The following is a 5,793-nucleotide window of genomic DNA, read 5'->3' as shown; positions in this document are numbered from 1 at the left end:
GAAGAAAAACACAAACTAAACAACGATGACATTTTGGAACAAATTGAATGTCACTGACTCAGTCAAGCTTGACTGACATGACAGATTGGCAGGACTCAATACCCCAAACACGACGCCTATGTCCCAATGGCACCCTATTCACTATAGTGCACTACTTTAGACCAGAGCCCTATGGGACCCTATTCCCTATTATAGTGCACTACTCTTTGATCAGAGCCCTATGGCCACTGGTCAAAAGTAGTGCACTCTATCAGGAATAGGGTGCAACGGGATGCAGGAAACCACCTCTCATCAACAGACTTTGTGCATGGTAACACTTATTTTAAAATCCCCATGCTGAGGTTTATCTCAGGTCCTAGCTGTTGACCATGTGGGGTTTAAACCAAAGACATTACACTAGGTTAGCTGTTGACTGTTGTGGGGGTTTAAACCAAAGACATTACACTAGGTTAGCTGTTGACCATGTTGGGGTTTAAACCAAAGACATTAAACTAGGCTAGCTGTCTGACCATGTTGGGGTTTAACACAAAGACATTACACTAGGTTAGCTGTTGACTGTTGTGGGGTTTAAACCAAAGACATTACACTAGGCTAGCTGTTGACCATGTTGGGGTTTTAAACAAAGACATTACACTAGGCTAGCTGTTGACCATGTTGGGTTTAAACCAAAGACATTACACTAGGCTAGCTGTTGACTGTTGTGGGGTTTAAACCAGACATTACACTAGGCTAGCTGTTGACCATAATGGGGTTTAAACCAAAGACATTACACTAGGCTAGCTGTTGACTGTTGGGGTTTAAACCAAAGACATTACACTAGGCTAGCTGTTGACCATGTTGGGGTTTAAACCAAAGACATTACACTAGGTTAGCTGTTGACTGTTGTGGGGTTTAACCAAAGACATTACACTAGGTTAGCTGTTGACTGTTGTGGGGTTTAACCCAAAGACATTACACTAGGTTAGTTGTTGACCATGTGGGGTTTAAACCAAAGACATTACACTAGGCTAGCTGTTTGACCATGTTGGGGTTTAAACCAAAGACATTACACTAGGTTAGCTGTTGACTGTTGTGGGGTTTAAACCAAAGACATTACACTAGGCTAGCTGTTGACCATGTTGGGGTTTTTTAAACCAAAGACATTACACTAGGTTAGCTGTTGACTGTTGTGGGGTTTAAACCAAAGACATTACACTAGGTTAGCTGTTGACTGTTGTGGGGTTTAAACAAAGACATTACACTAGGCTGGTCATTTGTTGCCTAGATGAAGGTGAATGAGAGAAGTGGTGAATGAAAAACAGAACCTGTTCCCCCCGTCCCCCCCCCCCGTTCCTTAATGACTCTTCCGTAAACTCCCATAACATATCGTAACATACTAAAAACAACCATAACAACTAAATCCTTTACATTACACACGCAATGAACATTCCAGTAACAGACATACATACAATTATTACTAACAGCTTAAACTTTATAAAAATTAGGCGAGCATTATAAGTTATTATAATTGTTATTGTCATTATAAGGCACTATACAGTCTAAACTTAACAATACTTATTTGATGCTGTTTGGAAATACTACAATTTGTTTTGCTCATTCATTGCTGTGATACACACAAAAGGATGACATCGTCTACTTGTGCCATGACAAGACAATTTTTTTTGTATCTACTTCCTGGGTCAAAGGTCCTTGAAACGGACACGTTTCATTGGGCAGGTGTCAATATCAGTCAAAATAACACCGTGGTGCCTGAAAAGATAGGTCCTCGTCAAACGTTATACACGGCGAAACTTGAGTAGTGAGACACTTGACAGAAATATAATAGTCACACATGAACTGAATCAGAGAGAGAACGCTTATATATCTGAATCAGAGAGAGAACGCTTATATATCTGAATCAGAGAGAGAACGCTTATATATCTGAATCAGAGAGAGAACGCTTATATATCTGAATCAGAGAGAGAACGCTTATATATCTGAATCAGAGAGAGAACGCTTATATATCTGAATCAGAGAGAGAACGCTTATATATCTGAATCAGAGAGAGAACGCTTATATATCTGAATCAGAGAGAGAACGCTTATATATCTGAATCAGAGCATTCCAGTAAGAAAAATACCTTCACCCTCCCTCATTTCCTCCATCCCTCCCTCCATTCCTCCATCCCTCCCTCCATTCCTCCATCCCTCCCTCCCTCCTCCCCTCCCTCCCTCCCTCCCTCCTTTCCTCCTTCCCTCCCTCCTTTCCCCTCCCTCCATCCTTCCTCCATCCCTCCCTCCTTTCCCCATCCCTCCATCCCTCCCTCCTTTCCCCATCCCTCCCTCCTTTCCTCCATCCCTCCCTTCCTCCTTCCCCATCCATCCCTCCCTCTGTCCCCATCCCTCCCTCCGTTCCCCATCCCTCCCTCACACCTCATAACTGGGCCTTTCTCGTTAGTATGTAGTATACACTGGAGTACACTGGTTAGTATACACTGTAGTATACACTGGTTAGTATACACTGGAGTACACTGCAGTATACACTGGAGTACACTGTAGTATACACTGGAGTACACTGCAGTATACACTGGTTAGTATACACTGGAGTACACTGCAGTATACACTGGTTAGTATACACTGGAGTACACTGTAGTATACACTGCTTAGTATACACTGGAGTACACTGCAGTATACACTGGTTAGTATACACTGGAGTACACTGGTTAGTATACACTGGAGTACACTGTAGTATACACTGCAGTATACACTGGTTAGTATACACTGGTTAGTATACACTGGAGTACACTGCAGTATACACTGGTTAGTATACACTGGAGTACACTGGTTAGTATACACTGGAGTACACTGCGGTATACACTGGAGTACACTGGTTAGTATACACTGGTTAGTATACACTGGAGTACACTGTAGTATACACTGGTTAGTATACACTGGAGTACACTGTAGTATACACTGGTTAGTATACACTGGTTAGTATACACTGGAGTACACTGTAGTATACACTGGTTAGTATACACTGGAGTACACTGTAGTATACACTGGTTAGTATACACTGGAGTACACACTGGTTAGTATACACTGGAGTACACTGTAGTATACACTGGTTAGTATACACTGTAGTATACACTGGTTCATATACGCTGGAGTACACTGTAGTATACACTGGAGTACACTGTTTAGTATCTACAGTAGTACACTGTAGTATACACTGGTTAGTATACACTGGAGTACACTGTAGTATACACTGGAGTACACTGTAGTATACACTGGAGTACACTGTAGTATACACTGGTTAGTATACACTGTTTAGTATCTACAGTAGTACACTGTAGTATACACTGGAGTACACTGTAGTATACACTGGAGTACACTGTAGTATACACTGGGTAGTATCTACAGTAGTACACTGTAGTATACACTGGAGTACACTGGTTAGTATCTACAGTAGTACACTGTAGTATACACTGGAGTACACTGGGTAGTATCTACAGTAGTACACTGTAGTATACACTGGAGTACACTGTTTAGTATCTACAGTAGTACACTGTAGTATACACTGGAGTACACTGTTTAGTATCTACAGTAGTACACTGTAGTATACACTGGGTAGTATACACTGGAGTACACTGTAGTATATACTGGAGTACACTGTAGTATACACTGGTTAGTATACACTGGAGGACACTGTAGTATACACTGGTTAGTATACACTGTTTAGTATCTACAGTAGTACACTGTAGTATACACTGGAGTACACTGTAGTATACACTGGAGTACACTGGGTAGTATCTACAGTAGTACACTGTAGTATACACTGGAGTACACTGTTTAGTATCTACAGTAGTACACTGTAGTATACACTGGGTAGTATAACCTGTATACATCACTCTCTGGTGGAAAAGTTGAGTGTTTTGATAGCAGCAGAATCATACTTAGTTGGTAACTGGTCATTTAAAATGGCTGCCATGTCAAAATGGCTGCCATGTATTGGCCTTGGTACTGAGGATTAGGGCTAGGAGTTTAGAGTTTCTCCTGGTCAGGTCACATGGTCAGGAAATGAAATACTCCCAGCCCCACTTATGATTATGAGATAATGAGAAGACGAGAGTCCAGCAACCCAGTAAGGATTGATAGAGTTACATAGAGAGAGACTGCGGAACACAAACATGACAGAGGAGTGAGTGACACGTGGATAACGGGGGGTGTAAAGTCAACTGTAAACCATTTGACTTGTTTGATTGTACACATTAAAACAGTAACACAGCTTTAACAACAAAAACAACAAAACAAAAAACTACCAATACAAAATACATTTGTTGTAACCTTGTCGCCATCCGTAGGACGAGACAAAGTCACAAGTCTGTAGTAAAAACTAAAAAAAGATAGTTACAGATCTATATAGTACTACAAAACCAGATGGATGTTGTTTATTAAACTCTGTGGGGATGTTTAACCCCTTTCCCGATTCAATAGTGACACATAGGCAGGTATTCAATCAAACTTGCATTTAGAAATGTTTACACAGTGTCTTCACCTACCCACACATCTGTGAGTTGGAAGCATCTACCTGGCTGTGGAGTCTACCTGGCCGTGGAGTCTACCTGGCTGTGGAGTCTACCTGGCTGTGGAGTCTACCTGGCCGTGGAGTCTACCTGGCCGTGGAGTCTACCTGGCTGTGGAGTCTACCTGGCTGTGGAGTCTACCTGGCCGTGGAGTCTACCTGGCCGTGGAGTCTACCTGTCAGCTGAGTCTACCTGGCTGTGGAGTCTACCTGGCCGTGGAGGTCTACCTGGCCGTGGAGTCTACCTGGCCGTGGAGTCTACCTGGCCGTGGAGTCTACCTGGCTGTGGAGTCTACCTGGCCGTGGAGTCTACCTGGCTGTGGAGTCTACCTGGCCGTGGAGTCTACCTGGCTGTGGAGTCTACCTGGCCGTGGAGTCTACCTGGCCGTGGAGTCTACCTGGCTGTGGAGTCTACCTGGCTGTGGAGTCTACCTGGCCGTGGAGTCTACCTGGCCGTGGAGTCTACCTGTCAGCTGAGTCTACCTGGCTGTGGAGTCTACCCTGGCCGTGGAGTCTACCTGGCCGTGGAGTCTACCTGGCCGTGGAGTCTACCTGTCAGTGGAGTCTACCTGTCAGTGGAGTCTACCTGTCAGTGGAGTCTACCTGTCAGCTGAGTCTACCTGGCCGTGGAGTCTACCTGGCCGTGGAGTCTACCTGGCCGTGGAGTCTACCTGTCAGTGGAGTCTACCTGTCCGTGGAGGTCTACCTGTCCGTGGAGTCTACCTGGCCGTGGAGTCTACCTGGCCGTGGAGTCTACCTGGCCGTGGAGTCTACCTGGCCGTGGAGTGTACCTGGCCGTGGAGTCTACCTGGCCGTGGAGTCTACCTGTCAGTGGAGTCTACCTGTCAGTGGAGGTCTACCTGTCAGTGGAGTCTACCTGGCCGTGGAGTCTACCTGGCCGTGGAGTCTACCTGTCAGTGGAGTCTACCTGTCAGTGGAGTCTACCTGGCCGTGGAGTCTACCTGTCAGTGGAGTCTACCTGGCCGTGGAGTCTACCTGGCCGTGGAGTCCTACCTGGCCATGGAGTCTACCTGGCCGTGGAGTCTACCTGGCCGTGGAGTCTACCTGTCAGTGGAGTCTACCTGGCCGTGGAGTCTACCTGGCCGTGGAGTCTACCTGGCCGTGGAGTCTACCTGTCAGTGGAGTCTACCTGGCCGTGGAGTCTACCTGTCAGTGGAGTCTACCTGGCCGTGGAGTCTACCTGTCAGTGGAGTCTACCTGTCAGTGGAGTCT

The sequence above is a fragment of the Oncorhynchus kisutch genome, unplaced genomic scaffold (assembly GCF_002021735.2).
Source record: "Oncorhynchus kisutch isolate 150728-3 unplaced genomic scaffold, Okis_V2 Okis07a-Okis12b_hom, whole genome shotgun sequence".
Classification (NCBI taxonomy): Eukaryota; Metazoa; Chordata; class Actinopteri; order Salmoniformes; family Salmonidae; genus Oncorhynchus; species Oncorhynchus kisutch.
The sequence above is the reverse complement of the archived record's forward strand: the minus strand, read 5'-3'. Positions refer to the sequence as shown.